This window comes from Grus americana, chromosome 13 (genome assembly GCF_028858705.1).
Source record: "Grus americana isolate bGruAme1 chromosome 13, bGruAme1.mat, whole genome shotgun sequence".
Classification (NCBI taxonomy): Eukaryota; Metazoa; Chordata; class Aves; order Gruiformes; family Gruidae; genus Grus; species Grus americana.
The window spans coordinates 13,405,001-13,430,000 of NC_072864.1; the positions used below are offsets into that span (position 1 = coordinate 13,405,001).

The following is a 25,000-nucleotide window of genomic DNA, read 5'->3' on the forward strand; positions in this document are numbered from 1 at the left end:
TATCATAGGTAGATCTGTTAAAAAGGAAGCTTGCAGCAGAAAATTTGGTTCCGACCCAAAACGGGCCAAAACTGACATTGCAATATGGAAATGTTTACCTTGGAAAAGTCAAAACACTGTCCTTAGATTCTGTCATTTATGTCTTAATATGCTGTATTACAATACAGCGCAAGGATCTAAAAACATGGAATGTAAAGTAGACATTTCAACTCCATCAAAACATTTGCATAGTTTCCCCTGAAAACTTCAGAAAATATACATGCTAGAAATTATGTCAATCAAGCTAGAAACATTCAATGCAAAACATATTCTTAACTATTCTTTTTTTGCGAGTGGTGAACTGTCCCCACAAAAGGAAAGAACAATTTTGAGGAATAAAAATAAGGCTGGTTAAGCTGAAGAGAGGAAAAAAAAAAAGGAAAAAAAAAGAAGGAAAAAAAAAGCGCAGCTCTGAAGGAGACCGGTCCATCTAACGCCTTCGCACGCCACCGACCCCCCGCAGCGAGTCGCGCATGTCACGTTCCCCTTGTGCTTCAGGGTGTTGCCCGAGTGTGCAACATCCCGCGACCCCGGCTCTCAGCACAAGCATCCGTGCCCGCCCCTGCCCGGGGGCCTGCCGCAGGTTAGCCTCGCTCCTCTCCTCGTGCTCCCCAAATTACTCGCCCTCCGCTGCTACGTGGGCATCTCCTGCTGCGTTTGGCCAGGATTATTACAACTCTGCTCCCGGTTAGTTAGTGGAGAGGAGCGGGCGCCAACTGGGGGAGTTTTCAACACCTGAAGTTACGTCAGGCAAAACACCCGAACCCCAGTGCGCACGTCGCGGTCTCCCTGACCCACGCGCGCATCCCCCTACCCTTCTTCTGTCTGCACTCTTCAAGGAAAATTTCAGGGTTTAGTTTCGGTTTTTTATGTTTTTTTAAAAAAAGACAAAAGCTGGTGCTCTGTGAAGAAAAAAAATAAAAGAAAAAAGGGCTCATTTAACAAATATGTGTCTGTCAGCAACCAAAAACAGTTTTAAAAAAGTTATAAGGTCTTACATTTTTCCATTGCTACCTTCTCTTTTCAAAGTTTCTTGACTATGAATATCAGGCATATAGAAAACAGACCTTACCAACTGTTTGTGAACTTATACAATGGACACGGGTGGAAAAAAGGAAATCTGTCCAGTGACAAAATACAAATAGTAGAATATGCATTTCACATACGTTTGTTTTTAAGGGACATTTTATTAGGATATTTCAATTATTTCAATAAACATCAAAAAAAAAATATTCCCCAGTACAGAAACTTGGTCAAAGTTTTTGTTTTAAGGTCGTGTTTGAGTAGTAATATTTAAGCCAACCCAAGACTGGAAGCAGTACAACACCTGTGGGAAAACACGTATACTTTTTTTTCCCAAAAAAGCGCCACAGTACTGCAGTTTCCATCATTATTAGTATAAAAAAATTAGTACAAACCACAAGAAAAAAAAAAGAAATTTCACTCCTACTTTCGTATCTTAACCTGACATATACTTTAGATCTTAACCTGACATTAATGAGCAAATACACACTAGGATGATGATCACGCTGTAGGATAAAATGGCTCATATACTGTGTTGATAAGTTAAGATGAAAGAAATCCAGAACAAAGACACAACAGTATTGTGGAGATATGTTTAGATTCCAAAATATTTGTATCAGTCAAAGATAGAAACACCCAAGACAAAAAAACAACTGATAAATAGAAACATCCACTTTTTTTCCACTTGCCTGTATAATAAAGGTACTGTATATATTAAAGCGTTACTCCATTACTATGCCTAGCTGCCACGAACAATACACAGATACATTATATACATATTTTCCATCTGATCTCTGATGCATTTGCAGCTCCCATGGAATATCAATGCCATCCCTAAGCAAGCATTTGAGGGTAGGATTTAAGTTACAGGAGACAAAGAAGATGCTCAAATGGAAACAGTACTGGCATTGAAGTCCTGACCCGGATGAGCTAAGACTGTGGTTGAGGTCCTTTCGAGCAACATCTCTGACGCAATTCTCCCTGAATCTCAGGACAAAGCATTACAATTCGCACTGGGCAGTTGCATCCCCCAGCGGGATGGGGGAGAGAGTCGCAGAAAAGGACCACTGGACTGCACGGGAGGAGTTTACAGGAACCGTGGCCGCAGAATCCAGAAAGCTCACCTGAAGGGCATTTAATATAATCCCAGCCCTCACATAACCACCCTCACTAACTACAAATGTGATGCAGGTGGCACGTTTCTTCATGTACACTCTACCAGGTAGTGCCTTTGCTTTCGATAGCGATCAAGCACCACAGCTTTTCCTCTCCATTTTCTTTCCTGCCAGATGAAGCTTTATTCTCTTCTCGTGCTGACTGGCTTATTTACCCAAGACACTTTATTCCGTCGTAATGTGGCACTATTCCCTCAAAGCGAGGCCGGTCATTAGATGTATCATCCCGAAACGTGAATATTAATGCCCAAAAGAGATGAACCATGAGCATCAGATGGACGAGAAGGGATTAGTGACAGGATTGATGACAATTTACAAGTACGTCAGACACAATGGCACATTGTCTTGATCGACAAGAACTACTATTCACAAACTGTACTTCCACAAGCACCTTCAGTGCTCTCACCAATCAAGATTCATAATAAGCATTTTAATACCGGTATTTTTTTAATGGCATCAGCCTGCTGCCAAGCACAAGTCAATAGGAAAACCACTTCCAAGGAATGAAGAGCTGAAGCAAATACAAAAGGTGCACTGGATGAATGCTGCAGCAGTCAACCACTTACACTGAAGAGAGAAGAAGAGGTTATAGTCCAAAAGAGAATTTTCCAACAATAACGTATGATATTAACGGAATGAATGCTGAACTTGACCAGACAGTTCATAATAAATGCTACGTGATTAGTTTGGTTTTTAATATAATTTTATGTTTAAAGACATTCTAATTGCAGCTCGAAAGTGCAACTGTTCAAAAGTGCCGCCTAACAGCCCCGTTACGAGTCAGGCACCGTATTGTAGAGGCATGCTCAGGGAAAAACAAAAACACCTCACACTCAGGATATGTTTTGGTCTCAATGACTTGAAAAAGTCATTTTCCTGAGAGACTAAATAACGGTGAAATGTATCAATCCCACTGATTCTCCTCCTCTTCTCCAGTTAATCTGAGTTTGCCAAAACCGACTGCCTAATGATACTGTCTTGTGATTCTACAGCTACTTGTGTTGATGGTGTGCAAAGGACACAAGCAGTCATTCTTGGTCACGTGTTTAAAGAAAACCCTGAATTGAGAACGATTTGAAGAGTTGCTGCTTAGAATTTCTTCCACTAAAGATAGGTACACATGGTACTTCATTGAAATAGTCAAGCTAGGTCAAAATTAGGAAAAATTAGCACAAGCGGAACACCAGATTAACATAGCTTTATTCCTTTCACTACACAAGCTAAACCAGGTACGCCTGCCTAATATATTCTGTGCCTGACGAACTTTCTGCAACACAAAACCGAGTACTTTGTTGCTGAACAGGATGCAAGCTGAAACTAATGTATTTAAAAATAAATAGAGCCCAGAGTCTTCCTGCTACCTTTCAATTTACTTGTTCACACAGCGCAAGAACTGACCTCTTCATTAACTTAGTTTGTGTTGTTTACAGATGTTTTCCGAAGATGCACATCTCTGCTGCCCCGTTCTAAAGCCAGGCTTGGCTCCAGCCCGGCAGTCGATGCACACAGACCTAAGCACAACCTTCGGAACCAGGGTCTGCACGTTCCAGCTTCTTCCTTTTAACTTGAATTCCATAAGTAATTTTAGGTGGGTGAATTGTGTCACGAAAACAAGAGTCTCTTTATTCATTGGTTTTTAAAAGCTATATAATTCTTGCCCTGCCTCTAATTGCTTTGTATTAAATATTCACTAGAAATACATGGAAAATTTGCACATACTTCATAGTAACTATTCTTTTTGTTCTGGAGACAAAATTATTATTTACTCAGTTAAAATTATTATTGATTTTTTTGCCAAATGAGAAACTGCAACCCGACTTGGTCACAGCGGCTCCATCCTTCTCCTCGTGAATCTCCCACTGCACACCACTTCTCTTGCCTGTACCGCTCGCCCCTCCAGACCTTCATCTACTTGGGCAGCCCAGCTCTCTGGGAAGAGGACTGGATGTGAAGGCTTCAGTACAAATTTCGGCTGAAGCTGCAAGGCAAGCCATCAAATGGTAAAGCAGAAGAGTTATAAAATTCATCTCAGAGGGATCTTCTCCTACTCCTCTCCTACACAGGCAATTTGAGAGAAGGAAGATGAAGAATGGAAGCTTTCGAGAACAACCCAGCCAGGATAGACAACAAACCTGCATCCTACCCTGAGGAAACAGGGTGCAAAGCTCAGTTTTATGTTTCTATTTCGAAAGAGCGTAAAGTATCAAATATGCTTCTTGAAGAATAATTCTCTCTCTAGTCTCTTACCACGTTGCCATGTAACTATACAATAAATATTATCCTGCTCACATGCTTCTGTTTACTTAGCATACATTATACTTGATGTTATCCGGCAGCATAAGTTTCAGTTCTGTCATCTTAAAATACTAATAGTTGTCAATCAAAACAGAAAGTGCATAATAAAAATGTTCTAGTAACTAATAACCCTATATTTCTACACCCTCAGCATGGAGCTAAGCATTACTAAAAATGAGATTAATTATGTTTGTACAGTGCCCAATACAATCAGACAGACCTCTAAACATCCTCCTAGAAATGAACACAGACTAGATACATAATCATATAGAGAGAGTGTGTATATTATGCAACATATGCAACATTAAATTAATAGTATCATCTTACTTTGGCCCAGCCTTCTGATCTACGAGAGAGGTTTGCGGGGGGAGGGAACCCACAGTCTGCCCAGGGACACAGTGCTAGGTAGCGGATGAGAGAAAAGGGCACTGTCGATACCAAAGTAATTTACAGCGACTTTCTGCAAACATTTAGAAGCATGGGAGCACCAAGGAGATACACGCAGGACAGGTCCCTGAAGTTACGACCAGCATAACAGGGGAAACTGATCACTTGAAGATAAAGTGTCAGAAAAAATATCCTTTCAATTATATCTGTGAAACTTTAGTGGGAACTTCACTGCTCGGGACATTTAAACCTGCTCTGGAGAAAGTATTAGCAAATACCCTGTAGGGAACAATCCTCTAATGTCCAGAAGATGGACTAGATGTATAACAGGTCTTTTGCTGCTCCAATTTTTATTATTCTAATCCATCACCCTTACCGAGGTGGCGAAGTTTTATGCAGACCTTTAAAATTATGACCATTAGAAAATTATGCCTGTGTCTGTATAATATACACACATATGGATGTAAGGTCTGTTTTTAAAAACTCAAAGTGCAAAAACAAATTTTGCCCCTAATTTGCCCATGCTACAGCTGTAACTATGCATTAATCTGGCAAGTGCAGATAGAAATTTCTAATTACGGTTATATGAATGCACGATTTACGTGCATAATTGTGGCAAGTGAACTTGCAACTTAGGCATGCAGTAACTTAAATATGTTTGCTGCTGACAACATAGTAGTATGGGACTGTGACATGCTTATGCCATGAAACCAAGATGAGCCTGTGACCTTTGCCCCAAAATAGAAAATTCGAAATTCTGCAAGGTAGACAACAAGTTGACATCAAAGCTTACAGAGGCAGCCACGGAGAAGTCCCACAAGGAGCTCTACACAGAACGCTTCCATCAGGGATTCCCGAGGAAAAGGTGAAAGATGTTACTTGTCTCCCTTCTGCCCAAGCCACCACGGTGTCTCTCACTTTTCCTGGCCCCTCTGTTTTGCAGAGAGCCTAGAACTCCCTATGAGCGTTTCTAAAACCTGAACCCCAGCGAGGATTTTGGACGGACAGCCTACTAACAGTGAAAGTCACTCGGAGAGAGCAATGGCTGCAGAAAGCACGTCTGTTCCCCAGGCACAGGATGGCAGAACTCTGTCCTCCTCCTTTACCACACCTTGCACGCGCATAAAGGCTTCACTTTGCCCGTGCACGTTACTGTTGTTTCTGTTGTTGCAGAACAGAAATCCTCCTATTGACTAAGGCACTAGGCAGTCACCCCCATACGAGTGCCAACAGACACCCATTGTCTACATACTTCGGTAGGAAAGAAAAACAATGGAAGGGTATGGAGGAGGGAAAAGGTGTTTTTCTTTTAATCTTTTAGACTGTAATAGCCGTAATTGGCTTTTCTATATAGTTTGGCCCCAGTTTGTCATAGTATTACGGTGAGAAACAGCGGCCTGCGCTGATTTTTATACACAAATCTTAATGACTTCAATTGCTGCTAAGGATGCAGAATGGTGGCAGGATATGGCCGTTCACCATTAAGGCTCTAAAGCCTTCATAATTACTGAGTATACAGAATATTTATTATAGAGGCTATGCCAGGCCTCTTTTGTGAGCTGCCCTGGGTCTGTTCTCTGAGCCACATCAAGCAAGAAGTTTAAATGAAACTGCTCCCAAGTTTCTGAAATGGTTTAATAAAACATATACTGACTGTAATATTCAGTTTATAGTAGAAAACTATTGCCCCTTGGTTTGAAAAATGACCTCTAGTTGGCAATTTTACTCTCAGCTTCATAGATTATAGTCCGCTGTTGGTCATTTTCTCAATCCACAGGGCAATACTTTTCCATAACAAGCTCAAACTGCAATCAGTATTTGTAGGCTGTTACACAAGTTGAGGATAATATGTCTCAACACATTCTATTATATGACTAAACAAAAGAAATAACAACCTGGTGACACAGACATATGGAGAAAAGCAGTGCTATTCTTTTAATGCTGAGATAGCAGAAAAACATATTCCTTTGTATTGTGCTAATTTGTATTAAATTTAATGTCTTCAATACGCAAGAATCTCTAATTTGACTTTTCATTAATAGTGTTTTGGTTTATATTGTCTTATATCTATTCTTATTTCACTGTAAAATGACAAATACTAAATTCTATTAGTATCAGATTTTAGAAATGACAGATAGTGACAGATAGCCTAACATTGTGAAATCACATTAAAATGCATTCACATAGATATCTTAAAGATCATTTGCTCTTGGGCACACAAAAAAGTCATAAACTTACAGGTTTGATATTAGGAAATTCTGATTAGTTTAGAAGGCAAGTTGCACGTTATTGTTTCAGCATCCAGCTCCAGTACATAAATACGAGATGAAATAACAGATTTTGGAAAAACAATTAACCCATTTAGATAATGAAATAGATACATTGTGTTGAGGAGAAGCCATAGACCAAGAAGCGAGGGAGATCTGGAGCCTGTTCCAAGATGCGCCACGGACAGCTCTGCCAGCGACAGATTTCAGAAAGTCACCCCACCTTCCCAAACTGCCGTTACTCTCATCTGCAGGGCTCGCACAACTTACCGAGCTGGCCGGAGCGCGGCGAGGTTCAAGTCTTTAATCAACGGATGACGAAAACTCTTGTAGCTCCTTTACTGTAAATGCAAAATATTTATAATTACAAGACTAATATTCGTCCCCATCTGTAAACAAAAGTCTGCGGTTAAAACGTGACACCCACCCTCACTTGAGCCAAAGGGAACAGCTTCCTAAGCTGAGGCTAGTGGAGTCAAGCAGAAGTGGACGTTTTGCCATCCGTCCTGCAGAAATCACGAGTTTCCTATCCTTTAAACAAATACATCCTATTTGCTGGGGATCTGTGATGGGGCAGAACGGAGAATCTTGGCTGAAAGCTTTAATAAGACCTATAAGGGAAAACCATTCATTGTAGATTTGTATGTGTGGCTTCATAAACTGTATGCATCTATAATACTGCATTGTGAGATATTAAAGGGGCAGATAGTTCTTTTTTTCCCCCTCTTCGTTAATTTTCCACTTCTGCTCCTACATTGTTGCTCAATCAGAGATTCACCTGCATTCTCTAGCTGGAATTTAGGTGGTCTGGATTCATTTAAACCTGTAGGAACTGCATCCATAAGCTTTAAAACATTTGAGCTAAAGAATGTAGTTGAATGTGATTACCAGAAGATGATGGCTCTTTATCTTACAAGTCTTCAAGGAATTTAGATGTCTAACTCATTAATAGTGTTTGGTGCATTACATTTTACATGGTTATGATTTTAGAAGAAAGGTTTTCTAATACAGGGGAAAAAAGCAGCATTGTGGGGGCTTCCCCCCCCCCCTTTCTTTTTTACATTTTTCATTTTAGGGTAATAAAAGTGGCACATATGTGCCATAGTGTAATGGATTAATTAAGGAATATGATGTTTATCCTAGGTCCTGAGTTGTACATCTTCATAACTCACTCATAAAAATTAATGTATTATACCACGCTCCACAATGATATATCTATTTTCACCATACCTGTTGAGAATAAATTGTTCTAAATTGGATTATCCTGATATCCAGTGAGAAATGTAAAAATTACATTGTTATTTTAAGAATTTACATCGCTGTGTATAAAAAACCCATAATCTTCTCACTGAGCTTTTGAACTGTCATGTTACTCCCACTGTTATGAAATCATAATTGCTGCTGCCACACCTAAAATCAAATGCAATGCATACTGTATTTCTTCATACGCTGTGCATTTCCTACCTTAATCACAAACCATATACAGTATATTTTAGGGCTATTCCTTCATTACTGACTGCTTTTGTATATAAGTAATATACAACTGTGCATTCAAGGACTCAAAATCCTCATTTCTAAAAAAATCAACAGATGAAAAATCCCTAAATAATAATGTACAGATGTTTCACATTTAAATGAGCTGTTGGCATTTAAAGCTGCCAATCATATGCAATAAAATTGGTGAATTTCAAAGTACTCAGCATTTACAACTTTTTTTTTTTTTAAATCAAAAGATCATTTTAGGATGACTGACAAGATGACTGTTCAATAAATATAGAATGATATATTTCTGATGTCATCTTGAAATTCCTGTGAGTGGTCAAGTACACTATATTGCTCCACACCAATTCCTATTCCTTTTACCTCAAGAAAGTTGATTCTGCTTGTCCTTAAGCTGCAATGCCTCACTAAAAGTAAATTATCTGCACGTTATCTGCAGGGTAATCCTCTTCCTGAATACAAGACAGAACATCAGAGTTTCTAATCCTACACAGATAGAGTAATTCACATCCACTGTATGTTTTACTGTAAAGACAGAGTAATACAATATGTTTGATAAATCATGTATGTGTCTGTGTACAAAGAAAAAGGTTTATCTCCTTTCCTACAAGATGCATCCGTATTAAAACGCACACACACACTCCCCATGCTGGCACTGCAAGAATCTTCAGAAGTTCTATAATAGAGACATCCAAGTTTAAAAAATGAAGCAGCTCACAGGTCAAACAAGTTCCTGATGAGAAGTGCTTAACCAGAAATATTATTCCACTGATTGTAAGTTTTCATCCATACATCAAACCCTAGAGTCTATTGATTAAATAAAACTGAGCTTTCTTTATTTCAAAGCAAAAGAGAATTAAATCATCCCCATTGTTTTCCCTTGGTTTGGAACCATCACGTTGTACACACTGGCCATGTGTCCTGCTTATAATTACAACATCCTTAAGGAGAGCTTATCCTGCAATGACTGATCACGGGGTTTCTTGCCTCCTCCTCTAAAGCTTCTGCTCCTGGTCATAATCAACGGCGCTTGATGGCCCAACATTCCTATCCAATATGGCAAGCGATATGATCCAAGATCTGCTAAAAATCAATAAATTCATTTGCCTCAGGAAATTCTGGATCAGGACAACTGTAAGTATATGTAAATACAAGAATTTACTGCAATTATGCCGGCACATCTTTCCTTTCTCATACCTCTTTTTCACTGCATAATTAGCTGCATCATGCCTTAATTTTGCAGTAATCCAGCCCAGGCAGCCTGTGCAAAGCCTTACCAAAGTCAAAGTCTGACAGCTTAGAGAACAGAGGGTCTCTTTCACCAACACACATGGAAACATTGCGCATCTGTATATTGCCGAGCCCCACGTAGCGCTGACTGGGCTATCTCTGAAGATACCATCAAACGCTAACATAGCACGAACACGTAACAAACCGCTAATGAAGTCTTCGAAGAGCACCAACAGGTCGATAAAAAAAAAAGTCTTCTTGGAGTTTAGTTTTGTCATCTTTTTTTTTTTTCCTTGTGCAAAAATGTCCAAGTTAGCTTAATAGTTCCCTTGGGCTACTGTGTCTCCAAGACAGCCTTCACTAGGTTCCGGTCTACCTGCACTGTGCTGCTCCACACCGTGCAAACGTGCTCCAGCACTCCACACCTACCATGACGAGGCCAGAAAACCCCGTGTCAGGGATGTGGTTTCCAGCACTGCCAGGATAAAACGGTAGCATCCAAGTTCACTTACATGTTTCACCCCACGCTTACAGATGAAAGGACACATGCTAAACTCAATTCTGTTGCTGCATGTACACATCATTTAGTAAATTGAATAAAGTATTCTGAGTATTATTTTTTTAAAAAGGCAAGGATTTTTTAATGTACTTTGAATCTTCTTTAAATTAGCATCGCAGACTAGAGTAAATGCATAATTAGTAATGAATTAATAAACAAAAAAAGGAATTTATTACCTGTTATTTATTTCGGTGTAATGGAGTTACAGAAATGCAGAATGGTGAGTAAATACAGACATCTGTACCAGCTAGGAAGGCTGCAGCCCAGGCACGTCCTTCAGCCCTTTAGTCTTTTTCCACTGGAAATCACACTAGTTCAGCACCAGCAGAGCAAAGATGAGAACCTTGCTCCTGCCAAGTAGCACTAATTTCTGCCCATAGTGACATTCAGAAGAGGATCAATCGAGTCACAGGGGTAAGAAAACCCTTTGCTTATGATGTGGCTGTCACCGGTGAAGAAGAGTTTGTAACACCCTCCAAGCATCAAGACGCACACAAAAGAAACATCGGGTTTTTTTTTTTTTTAAACCAAACCCAACAGGTACTCTTGCAAAATGTATCAATGCAGTTTTTGAAACTGAAAAAAGAAGTCAGAAGATCAAGAACTCGCCGTTAGGATTTTCCTACTAGTTAAAGAACATAAGGATTCTCCTGAAGTCTTTGATTGATGTATGATCTTTTCTTTCTTTTCAGGCAGAACAGCTGTCCAGTGAACTAGAAGAAATAGCCCTGAAGACAGCTTTGTGTCTGATATGACTTTGAGAGGGAAAATTATCCCAATGATAAATGCTTTACATGGAATGTCTAAGAAAAAATAAAAATAAAAATGTCATCCGCAAAAGAATTTTTCTTTCTATTTGAGAAAGCAATCACTATTATCATCATTTGGGGGGCGGGGGGTGGTTTGGAGTGTCTGATACCAAAAGGAAAGGGTATGTCCCTCAAAACTGGATTTGGAATGAACCCAACCAAAAAGACGCAATAGGTACTTTTGAGAGAAGGACGACTGGGCAAACGAGGAGAGAAGCAGAGAACAGTCTGAAGATTATCAGGACACAGTGACCTGGGATATGCTGAAACTTCCTTCATTTTTCTTTGTGAGGAAATTCTTTACAAGAGCTGAAACACTCACACTTTGCTGGCTGATAAACACGCACAATTTTGCCACAATAACTATACGTAGAAAGAGCTTGAATGTGTCCAAGAAAAAAATATAATAGCGCAGTGACAACCACCACAAACCTGCTTGGCAGAAGTGCCTGGTACAAATTAGTATAAATTTATTCAAATCTAATGGAATTATGTAAGTCACATCAATGGAGGACTACAACCACTGTGATAACTCAGTGAAGTTACGGCCAGGTTAGAGGAAAATGGATTGAAATGGAGCTTGCTCTAGAGCTGTGTTTTGGCAGCATGGCGAAGGGCTAAGAGAAGAGCCTTAGAGAACGAACAACCAGAATACTCGGGTGAAATTTGTACATCTTTCTCATTTTAAAATACATCTCATTGTGGCACTTCAGTGTATGGATGAGCTCTGATGGCTGCTGTCGTACACAGTCAGCAAAAGGAAGAGTAATTACAACTGTACTTTCCCTGAAATAACCAAATCCAGTATAACACCACCAGCAGCAAACAGTACGACAATGGTTCATCCTCCCACTCCCCAAAGCCTCACTGAATTTGCCTGTCGTGGTTTAACCCCAGCCAGCAACTGAACCCCACACAGCCACTCGCTCGCTCCCCCCATGGCGGGATGGGGGAATCGGGGAATAATAAAAGTGAGAAAACTCGTGGGTTGAGATAAAGACAGTGTAACAGGTAAAGCAAAAGCCACACGCGCAAGCAAAGCAAAACGCAGAATTCATTCCCCACTTCCCATGGGCCATCCCCAGGAAAGCAGGGCTCCATCACACGTAATGGTTACTTGGGAAGACAAACACCATCACTCCAAATGTTCCCCCTTCCTTCTTCTTCCCCCAGCTTTATATGCTGAGCATGACATCATATGGCATGGAATATCCCTTTGGTCATTGGGGTCAGCTGTCCCGGCTGCGTCCCCTCCCAACTCCTTGTGCACCCCCAGCTACTCACTGGTGGGGTGGGCTGAGAAGCAGAAAAGGCCTTGGCTCTGTGTAAGCGCTGCTCAGCAGGAACAGAAACATCCCTGAATTACCAACACTATTTCCAGCACAAATCCAAAACAGAGCCTGTACTAGCTAATATGATGAAAATTAGCTCTATCCAAGCCAAAACCAGCACAGCCACATAGTTGATGTTCTCCATTAATTTGGTCAAGACTAAACAAGGGCTCCTACGTATCTGGATAGGATAGGTCTTGGCTTAGAAAGGCCTAGCAGGAGAGCACAGTGACCTTCAGCACGTTCTATCTTTATGGCCCTTGAATCCTTAACCTAGATCTCTCCTTGCTCACCCTGCCCAAAACTCTTTGTCTTTCATTCAATACAATGGATCTTTTCTCAACAGCACTCTTCCAACATTCACTCTCCTCCCAACCAAGCACCCTTCTTCCTGCCTTCCTGCCCCAAAGCCTTCGTGAATAAGCCCCCATGAGTATAATTATTCCATAAACTAACTAAAATTAAATTAGATCTTTAGCACCGAGAAACTTAGAGACACAGTTGCACACTCTTATATACGTTTGCACAGCCAGAGATAATTTCTCTGCCTTCCCTTGCACAACTTGAATGCCCTCCTTCCTCTATCCCAAACCCCCTCCTTCATCCACTTCTGGAATCCTCCTCATCCTCCCACATAAGCTGCCATTAACCTTTGCATCAGAGTGGTGCTCCCACCAGCTGTTGACATCTGCCTGCTCTTCTGCCACCTCACCTGTCCCTCCCTGCATCGAGTGCCAGCCCCTGCTCTCACGCAGATTTTAAATCCACAGTTCTCAGAAATCCTGCTCCATGGGATTCCAACAACAGAAGAACAGGAGATAAGAACATAAAAGCATCCTCAATGTGGTGTCCCATCAGGAAGCCAGCTAAATCTGATAGACACTGTCCTCTCTGACCCACAAGCAGGGAAGGGCTGAGCATTTAGAGAGGAGAACAGCAGTTCAGAAAACACCTTTATACGGCCTATAATCAGCCAGAATCACCTAAGAAACAAAAAGCATTCGCCTAGGTCTTTACTTTTGGGGTAATCAAATCACATTAAAAAAAAATCCACACATACATGTTACATATATATTTATGTTTCCCCTTCTTCTCCCCCACTTTTAGTTTGCATTGACAATCAGCAATTATTTTACAGAGAAAGACTCTGTAACAAGCTTACAGGATGAGTTTAGTAATAAGATAATTATTTGTAACTCTATAAAGAATTATAATTTTTAATTTAAAAAGAAATCAAATAAAACCAGCTTTCATCTTTCCCACCATGTGAAGAAAACATTCTCTGCCTACAACTCAAATTATCATTCTCTCCTTTGTGCAAAATGAATTGACCCAGAAAACTAAAAGGGTAAGAACCCATATTTGCTGGGCTTATTCAGCAGCCAAAAGTTCATGAAAAACACTGTTGTGTATCACATAGCAACCACTTGATGCCTATTGTTAAAATACAGTAGTTATTCAAAAAGTAAAATCTTGCATTCTCAAATAAGAAGCCAGGCTGCAATGTGTGTTTACTGGGTTTGGAAATAGTCATCTTGCCATTTTCTTTTTCCACAGCCTTAGCATACTTGGTCAGCTATGCAATGTGCAGTTACCCACAGGAAAGAAAAGGAACGCAAGAATTTTCCTTCGGTGTTTTGCTCACAGGACAATGTCCATTCAAAGCAACGCTTGAGATCGCTAGTAAGAGAATTAAGATGCGCCCTACTTTTATGCGGCCACACTTTGAGTAAAAATGTAATATTCCAGAGGAAGAGTGCGAGGGAGAATTGGAGAGCAGCTTACCGCTTTGTGGCTGAGCGTTACGGTTGCACGCTTTCACGTGCTCTCCAGGTGAGCTCCTCTCAGGAAGTCCTTCACACACGTGCAGATGCCCACATCGCGCCTGCACACTGGCGCTTCTTCCAGCACCGCTACCTGTCACTACAGCTGGGCAGAAGCGTGAACTTCACGGAACATCTCCCACTCCACCCTTCCCCCAAATCTTTTGTGGTAAGATACCGTAAAAAAGTAAGGTTCAGTAAAAGTAAAATTTACAGAGGAGGAAAGAAAGTCAGCTGTACAGTCAGAAAAAATGTTAACAATTTCTGTTAAATGGAACATGTGTTACTCTAAAATATTTGAAAAGCAGTGGCAGATCACTTGAGCTGTTCTGGCCTTTCCAGATTCCCATGAAAGACAGCCCTCAGTTTCAGTCACAACTGCATCACACTGTCTGTTTAAATTATCAAAGCAAGACCAAAAGGGTTCTTCCGAAACAACTGCTGGAGGAGATGAAGGGAAACATGAGAAAGATATCAGCTCCCTTGTAGGTGCTATTATGTGCTATTACACAAATAGTACAACTTAAAACTTCAAGATAATGGCATTTTTAATACCAGACGGGAACGGCAGACTTGCTTAGCATAACTTTGAGATATTTCATCAAGGCTGTGCACAAACAGGTGTGCAACATTTTTGCTAGGTGTAAGATGCTTGTTGAGATTATCTGCTTATCTAAAAGTGCGTTTAAACTCCTTTTGAGTAGTTAAGATAGCGGCGGAAAGTAGATTAAAAGGGGGAAAATGGTGAGCATAAACATTTTTGACAAGAACCTCGCTTTGAGCCCAGCTGTATCCAGGTACGTGTGCGCTGTTTCCACAGTCTCTGAAAAGAAAGTTGAGTGGTAGGCAGCTAACCCCTCATGAATGCATGGAGCTGCTAAGGAAAAAATGTGAGAATGAATTAGATACCTGGGAACAAAGAGGTGGGTTTCATGATTTTAGAGAGAGAGAGATCTGGCTGTTTCCAAAACAAGATGGAAAACATGGATGGGTTGAAGGTGCAGCTTGGTTGCTGCAAGTGCTTGTCTTAATGAAAAGTTCTTTACTGAAGGTTAGAGGAGAATGCAAAAATTCTGCTTCTTAACTGCACATCTCAGCTGGCTTACAAAATATATATTCAAACAGAAGTATATATACAGTTAAATATTTGAATTGTCCCAAAGGTAGATCGGTGTGTACTTACAGACAATCCTTGTCTGTACAAAGGAAACACTTGGTTTGGTCATTGGTCAGTCATCTGGCCATGACAGGATGTGGTAATTGTACATGACTGTTGAATAGCTGTAGTTACAATAGTACAGTCATGTGTAATTTATCAGCAAGATACTGACATACTTGATGAAACAAAGACCAAGCTATTTCATCCAGTGCAAAACTAAAAATTAAGAAATCTTTCCCCCAAAACAATAAAAAGCATATGTTGAAGAATAACGCAGAACTTTCCTAGCACAACTCAAATTCTCCTCTGAAAATGTATGCTTCTCTCAGAAACAGATTCCCAGCACAGGGACTGGTAATTTATGATCCACCAAAATACTCTGTTGAACAAAAAAGTAATACCTACACTGCGCCTATGCAAATCACTACGAATAAGTGACTCTAAGGACCAGTAAGAACAAAGCCCAAAACTCCTATCAAACATTATCTGAGGTTTGAAAAAGTCAAGCCAGAGTGTAATTTTTTTTAAATGGGGATAAATTGGGATTTCTGTAACAATTGACTCATTTTGCCTGCTTTTATCTAAGGATCTCAAAGAGCACTCCAAGTGTTAATTAAATTACAAAGCATTTTTGAGACAGGTAAATGGTATTATGCCCACTGGGGAACAGAGAGAACATTTACGTTTCATTACTAAAGTCACACAGTAATTCACTGGCTAGTAATATAACCCAAGAATTACCAGTCACCACTTCTACTCATTGACCCGATGGCCTCACAAGAGATAAAATTGGCCTTAAAAACCAAAAATACTTTCCTCTTGTGCTTTTCTATCTTCCAAGAATTGGGCCAAGACTTTTTAATTTTATTTTACTTTTCTTCCTCTGCTTACTGGGAGCCCTTTCCTCCAGGCACACAAAAGCAGCCGCTTCCTAACCCACCCGAGTGCGTTGAGGACCACGGCACAGCAATACGACAGGAACCTAAACAAGGGCGGTGAACTGTAATGATGCTGTTTAACAGCTTACGCAGCTGCATCGGGATCCTCTTCTCCCTCTTCTGACCGGCCACGCTCCCAGACACGACACGCAAGAGCCTCTGTCCCATCGCAACCAAGATGGGAAATAATCCTTCGCTGGCCAATTCCCCGACTTCCAATCCTACTTCGCCAAAGAAACGGCCAGAAGACCACCCCAAGGAACCTGGTGCCTCGTGCACTACGCGCAATAATCTCCCACTGAAAGGAACAACGTTAGAAACAACCAACGAGGCCCTGAAAATGCCTCAGACCACGAAAAAGTCTATTCTGCAGTCTACTACATCTGCTTTGAGTTGCGTGTGGAGAGATGAGGGAGGAACATCTCACTGACCACGCTATTCTTAGCCAAGAAAGGAAGCCACCGTTTTTCATTCCGCCTTGGCCCTGACTAGTACAACTGCAGGACGCGCGAGTAATAAAGCAGTAAGATATAATGCAATCTGCACAACAGACAGTCCAGTGACTTACAGTGCAACCTAAGGCAGCTCTAATTCAAGACCGGTACAGCTCTGTTAGAGCTTTAACAAATTACGTCTCCATTACTAAACTGATTTTGGAGAGTTCTTTATAAAAGGTTTTTCTGTTTTGTAAATAATTATTTACTACTAAAACCAGCGAAGCATCTTCTTGAACTTTCTTTAAACCTTTTGAAGACAATACGAAACCAAGATTTCAGGCTTTATCTCCCCCCCCCATTTCTTGTTATGTCATGAAGAATCAGCTATGTGCAAGAGATGAGAATGTCTTTGATTTAAATGACCAAGGCTTAAGATTGTCTTTACCGTGCCAGAAAATAAAGCTGCTGCATATATTTCCAGTAGTAGTATTATCATTATATGGTATGACAATTATCATCTTTTTTCTTTTCCTAAAAATATGTCTAAAGAACCACACAGTTTATACACTGCATTCAAAATATTTTTCTTCGTTTACATTGATTGCATATTTCAAATCATGTTACAGCTGTATCGCTTAGCCTAAATCAAATAAGGAATCCACATAAATGCATACACACACTTTCCTTGTTTTTAGACATTGCCAGTATTGACAAGATTAAAATATTTTTCTCATTCATTATTTATTGTGATATGATGAAACAGTAAGAGTACATATTTAACGGAACATCACAAAGCAGAGTTAAAAAGTGGACATGCCGTTTCATTTTGATTTTGCTGCGACGGTGTTAAGTATGTGACTCCCTGACTGCAATAATGACATCTTTGGGTGATGAAGATTTAAGATGCTTTGCAAAGATGCAGTGTTATCCAAACTCTTCAGCCATGCTGATTAGGAGCGTTATTAAACAGATGAACCCAAGACTGGAAGGAGTGCCGTGACTGAAGTCCCTCCTGCTGCAGAGGATCGGGGGAATGGGTGCTCAGTGCAAGAGCAGCAAACTCCCACACGGCATCAGGTCCGTAACTGGAACGACTGGAAGGTAGCCGTACATAACTCCTACATTTTTACGAGCGCCAACATTTTTTGTTACCAAAAATGTGTCTTCTGAGTAGTTTCTCTGCTTCTAGGGTGAACTGGTGCTACCTAACTGGAGTTTGGGGTCAAGCAGTACTGTGTCTGGTTGAACCTCAAGCACAGGGCAGGTATGTACGAATCTGGGTTTCGAACATATGTACCGTGGATTGAAAGCCACAGACACAGCACTGCACGATCCCAGTTCCCAGCTCTCAGTTGGGGACCATCCTGCACGTTTCTGCTGGCAGAGCAGCATGGAAATGCCAAAGAGAGAGCACCAAAACTGGTTCTGCTGGGCAGAGGAGCACAGAGCTTCTCTCCTGTAGTATGTGGCAGTATCTGGGTTAGAATGCAGAGAGAGAGACACATTTATGCTTATTCTTCCATACTACAATCTAAATATACCCCCTATGATAAATACAGCAGAATAATCAGAAGGTACTGAATGCTTAAAATGCACCCTTAACAAAACAAAACAATGTAGTGCATATCTCTCTTTACGTGTCAAACAATTTACCTAACAAATCATAATAATGCAGAGTGATATAAAATTCACCCATCAAGTCCAAATGCATGCACAAAGATTACCATGGCAAAGAATTGTGAATTTCATTAAATATGTTAAAGGCAAAAAAAAAAAAAAAATCAGCTTTGAAAAATAGTAATCCTGTCTTTCAACAAAAATATTATAGGAAGCTATGAATTTGGTAGATCTGAATAGGATGTTGGTACATGTTTTACTAAGGTAATATAATGGCACACTATTATTAGATCACATTAATCATTACTGTGCCAAAGGCACTGACAGCACCACTGAAAAGGATTGAAAGGGCTGGTAATGGATATAAATTACCCATTGTGTGATAAAAGGATTTTTACTAAGAAGGTAAGAATAAAACAGCAAATTTCTAATATAACTGTTGTGTAAAAACCAAAATAAAAGTAATCCAGTCAGTAATATCCACAAAATCAGAAAGTAAGCACTTTTGAAACAAGATAAAGTCACAATAAAAACTGTATACAATGCAAAATTAATTTCATGGTGCATAATATTACTATCAATTTAAATAGTTTACATGACGACCTCTAAGGGGTATGGTCAAGAGAAAGGTAAGCTTTGTTAATTAGAATAGTGTATGAGCTTCTGCATGTGTGTTTTAAGTTTGTGGGCTTAGAATTTTTTCTTCATGGGTTGTTGTCGGGGGTTTTTTTAAACCAAGAATGGCCTCATGACACCCCCCTGAAATTTAAGACATGTTGAGAGTTTTCTGTTTGCTGTATTAACATCACAACAAACAGCACCTCTCTCACATGGTTTTATTTGGATTCCAAATGCTATTACAAAACGAACCACGTCTTTGCTGAGCTATTTAATCATTTGATTGAAACCATTTGTATTACTAATTGTCCGGTTCTGTGCTCCTCCTTTACACTGGCAAGTATTTCCTGACATTAGTAGGGATCAGTGAAGTGGTCAAACTACATCCTTATTTACAGCATTAAAAATCCACATATCTTCTCCGAAGTTGATGGAATTATTCTAGAATCAAGTCGCTGTAATTCTTTGAGTCAATTGTCTAGAATAAAATCCAGTAGCTCACATTCAATTAGTAAGTTTTAAAAATTGTGAGCCACGTTCTTAAATGATATAAATTCGTAAGTACAGACATCAATCCTGAAAACACTTACGTCTGCGCTTAACTTTACTCACGTGAGTAATCCCATTAGCATCAGTAATTCAATACCTGCTTATGCATTTGCAGTACCGAAGCTTTAATATGCCTGAATATCCTCTCACTTACATCAGCTATAAATCAGCACAATTCCTCTGAATCACACGGTTTCTACTGATTCACAAGATATAAAAATGAGTGGACAATCCAGTATAACAATTATAATAAAGAAATAACGTAAGAATTTGATTTGAGAGCAGAAACTTTCAGAAATTTTTACTTAAGAATCAATTAACACATGTAGAATATAGAATTAATTATTGGTTATTTCCTAGGAAGCTAGGTTTTTATTTCAAACTAAGGGCCAAATAACCCAATTCTGATTTCACACTGATTTCCACACCAATCTGATTTCTCAGACTTTACAGGAGCTTCTACTGCACTGGAATAGCTCAGAGGAAAATCACGTATACAATGTAGTACACCCTTCCACCCACTGATTTTCATGGGTGTTCTTCTCATGCTAATATACAACAGAATATGGTTCTTAATAATATGCATGAGATGTTCTATTGAACTTATGGGAGGAAAAAAAAAACCAACAAAAAGTGATAAAATGAATTTAATCATGAGTGTCATGGATTTTTTTTTTAAATCAGCAGTCTGTTGATAAAGTAATAAATGATGATTCATCTCTAACACAAGTCTTACATATCAACCACATAAGATGAATGCTCATGATTTTACCAAGCAGATTTTTTTTCTTGAAAAATCTATTTGTACCTCACCTGGAAAGAACTACAACAAAAAGTTTTGCTACAGACATAAACATAATATTTTTAAAGATGTAAAAAAAAAATGTGAGAACAGATTTTTAAAATCTAATTTAGGTACCTCATTTTTATGTATTTTTAATATGGAAAAAACAAACCTAAAACCTCAGATCCATAAGCAGAAGAAAATGCTATTAGAACAATATAAGTAAGTATTCTTACCAGTTACTCTTAAACCAACGAATCTGTTCCCTGGCTGAGGAAATTCTTAAAAGACACAGGATAGGTACTGAAGGTCGCAACTGTAAAAATAAAACCTGTGAGAAATTCAGTATGTCAAAACTCAGTGTTTGAATCAGACATTTATGTTAAAAATATTACAATGCCACCTCAAGCAGACAATCTACAGAGCAGCAGAGAGTATTGAGAATTAGAATATTAATGGGATTAACACCTTTTATTTTTTTAAGCCTTCATAATGTACGTGTTTGGTGGTCATTTCTTTTTAGGAACTGAAAAGTTCTTTCAGTTCTGGATTGTTTTGAGGGGGAAAACCTCTTCTCAAGATAATGCTGAGGAACAGAATGAAATTCTTCTGATCCTTTCCCCTAGACGGTGCAGCAAAAGAGGACAAAACAGGATAAAACAAAAGTTGCATAGCATACTCCAGAAACCCAGTTATTCTCTTTGACATTGATATTCTAATCTTTCAAACTGAGTAAAAAGAGAACAGCTACTAATTGTATTTTTACTTTTTTTTTAATTCCATTTTATAACAGAAATAAGTCCTTTGTAGATGATCTCATCTAATAAACCCCACTTAAAAGAGATAAGAGCCAGCAGTAAAAGCCAAGCCAGAATACTTCCAAGATATTTGTCAGTAGTGAATTTAGGGCCATTACATTAGTAAGCAAAATAGAAACAAAAACAAAGGGCGTTCTTAGAGCGAAATAAAGTTCACTCGACTGAAGCTATAATCTGAAGAATTTATGACTGAGAATTCTAACTATGTTTATTCCTATGCACGTCTAACAAATTAAATTAAAGGTCACTTCCAAATAATACACTCTGTACCTCTATATCAACCAAACTATTTCCTACAGCAGGCTCTGGCTCCGAACCCCCAGTTGGGGCACCACAGCCTCGGGGCTTCGCCTTCCCAGCGCCCCCTTCCCAGCGAGGCACCGAGCGCTCCGCGGAGCCCCCATGGCTGCCTGTGGGAGCCAGCGTACGCAGAACCGCATCCTTCGTTTCTGTGCGAAATAATTACGAGCTTGGCCATTTTACTGCATTTGGTTCAAATCGGTCAGCGCCGACAGGACCGCGCTGCTGGGCAATGCCATTTGTTGGCCTGAAGGATAAGCAACAACTCTGAGGACTGCGACTGATGGTGAAAACAGTATTAAAAATTCTGCAAATTAGGAGTTCGCTACTAAGCGGCACAGTCCTCCACTAGCGCAACACCTATACAACGCTTTTCACGTATCCTCTAAGATCTCTCCGGACTCTACCTTGTCCCTGTTACATCCAATGCAAAAATGCTACTGCAGAACATCCCGCTTCATCCGTGCCACCTCCTCTTCTCACCCCCTCGGTTTCTCCACCGCACCAGACGCAGGCTACTTGTTTTCATTTTGATGGTCTACCGCAACCTTTCCCGATCGCCACTCCTTCCCCCCTCGCTCGCGGATCGAGCCAGTCTATCACGTGCTTCCATATACTTTCCAAGCGATGATTCTGCCACACAGCTTCTCTGACATAGGAGAATTACCCCAGTAAAAGCGTCAAACCCCTCCTTTATAACTCACATTTCCACAGCTAACTCCCAACGACTCAGCAGAAGACATCTGGTTTGCCATCGCCACTGTTTCTCACGCGTAGGAACACGCTTCTTTTTTGCTCTCTCCTCATGCCCAGCTTTCTTTTACGTGCCAATTGTCTCTGGTTTTATACTTGAGTTGTAAGCCCCAAAAGGCAAGGCCTCTCTTCTCCTCGCACTTTTTACAGCGCTGAGCGTGACGGGTGGTGAGCAGGCACAAGCCGTTACTCCAGCGCGGTGCCCCGTCTCCCTCCCGGGTGCGCCCAGCTGTACGGGGAGCAAACCCGCGGGCAGGCAAGCCGAGCGCCGACCGAGCCGGCTGGGGAGAATGGAAAGCTTTTGGAAATGGCTAACGAACCCCACCACTCTGCGCCAGATTTGGTCTTCCCAAATACGAAATCGTATCTGGACAGGATTCAGGACCCGTTTAGAGCGGCCCACGCCATTGCAGAATTCAAATAACTGAATTTTGGTTACAATATTTGGACATACAGGAAAAGCAAATTGCTGGACTGCTCCATACGAACATAGGTCCCATCCAACGCTGTCAGTTGCACAGTGTCTAAAAACACTGACAGCGTGTTTGTCTGGAATTTCTGCTGTTGGTGGTGTCTTAAAACCTCAAGATATACCTTTTTAGTGTTTACTTGCAGTTCATTCAATGTAAGAAAGCCAAGAAATAGAAACAAAGAAGATAATAAGCTGTTAGGTTTCAAAAAGATGTTATCTCGCTAAACAGGTTCTTAGTACTCCTACGCCGACATCGCAGACTACAGTTTTGCTACGCTATTACAAGGCTACTTGTGTTTAAAAAAAAAAAAAAAATTCAGATTTTACATACACGCTCATGACTTGCAAAATTCTAGGAATGATTCTCAAGGGGCTTTCACTAAGATGCTTTATAAATTCTGATGACAGACAGAACACAGTAAGGCTTCATCTCTTAAAGTCCTGTACTGATTTGTTTGGAGGCTTCGTGTCATTGATCAGCATGTCAATGTCTCTTGCAATCTGCTTTCCAGTTCATGACTGTGAGTGAACCCCTCAGGTTTAAAACCTTAAATGATTTAAGGTCTGTGATACATAACCTTACGAACAAATTGGGAAAATCTGTAGCTTTACACATTAAACTGTAGCAGAAATGATTTAAAGCCTTATAAAAAGGTATTTTACTTACCTGTGCTAATATTATTCTAACACATTTGACACTGACTATGGAAAGCAGATAGTTTAAAGGTACAGGCAGCAAGCTGCACGGGAACAAATTAAGATAGTTCCACTTAGGTCAAATTGGGCCAGTTTACCAGTGTCTAACACGCGTGCTGGCATTAAAAAATTGCCCCGTGAACCCCCCCAGACCCACTGATCACAGCAAAGCCTCCCCGAGTAACGCTCCTGCGCAGCCGTGCTCGGCTCAGCGCGCGAGCCCGCTCCCCCGGCACACCTCTATCCCCAAAGAGGAAACAACCCCAAAGGCCATCAGAAAGAGGATGGCAAGAGAGAAATACTGTCGAGATGTAACCGCGGCAGAAGGGTACGATTTTTGTTCGTTCCTGAACACGCTTATGGAGCTCGTTCCTTGAAACTGATGACGGACATTAAGGGGAGAAAGCAATCTCTTGTCCCATCGATGAGGGGGGGCCAGAAGGATTTCTGCGTGTTACGGATGGAAATCTGATACACAGCAAGGGAAAAGGGATGCTCGAGCATGGACTTGTTCTGAACAACGGGGCTTTTCCCCAGATTCCGAGGCTGCGAAGGCTTCGTCGCGAGGCTCTTAGCACCACATCCCGCCCCGGTTAAACCCAACGACGAAAGCCCCGCTAATCTCAAGGGGACAAGGCTGGGGCGCTCTGTGAACAGCGTACCCTTTCTGATGGAATGAGGTGTCATGTTTAAATCATTATTCCCTATCAGCTGCTTTTTGAGGGCCTCTTGAAACGCCGTGGCAGAGCTGCTCTCGCCCTGGGCACATCGGAGATTTGCGGGCAGGGAGAGAGGCTCAGTGACAGGACGGAGCCAGCCCGGCAGACGTGCGGGACACCCTTCACAGACCTCCACACGCATGCCACGTACATCGTAACGCAGGATGAGACCGACGGGGCCCGAAGGGTCCATTTAGTGTCACTGGGAGTTACGCGCATAAACGAAGTGAAAGAAACAGTCCCTAAAGCGGGATGTTGGAATAAATCTCAGTATTTTTCCACCGCTCCCGAAAAACATGAGCTGACATGACGTTTCTCAGGCTGGGGCATGGTTTCCACCCGTGCCGCTGCAGCATCCCCAGCCGAGTCCCCGCCACGTAGCGGTCCTCCCGCACGGCCACGGCGTTGGACCGTCCTCCCTGCGCACCCTGCCCAGGCACTCGGAGATCTCCAACACATAAAACCGTCTGCCTATAAATACAAGGTATTTAAAAATTCAAATCTCGCCACGACAGGATTTGCCCACGTCTCCTGGCAAATCTGCAGTGTTTGATCTAACAACCTTTCAGGGCAGCTCCTTTACATCACCGAGATCACGCGACAAACTACCGCTCTCATTTTCCCTCCTGACATAAGCAAGCAAAAGACAGCAAAGAGAACAGGACAGGAACACACATAATTTTAACTTCTGGGGAGCCAAGG

The 25,000-nt window shown here is 40.9% G+C and overlaps 1 protein-coding gene across 4 annotated transcripts in view; it reads right to left on the minus strand.

Moving 5' to 3' along the window:
• ZNF536 (zinc finger protein 536) overlaps positions 1 to 25,000 on the minus strand; it is a 228,724-nt gene that overhangs the window by 153,334 nt on the left and 50,390 nt on the right. Inside the window, exons 2-3 of one of the 4 annotated variants that reach the window (XM_054841049.1) lie at positions 20,777 to 20,871; positions 7,457 to 7,527 (exon numbers count right to left, since the gene is read on the minus strand). The gene's annotated coding sequence lies outside the window, so the exon portion shown is untranslated. Of the gene's footprint in view, positions 1 to 7,456; positions 7,528 to 14,400; positions 14,537 to 20,776; positions 20,872 to 25,000 lie in introns of those variants that run through there. The other 3 variants (XM_054841050.1, XM_054841052.1, XM_054841051.1) reach the window with 3 other exon arrangements.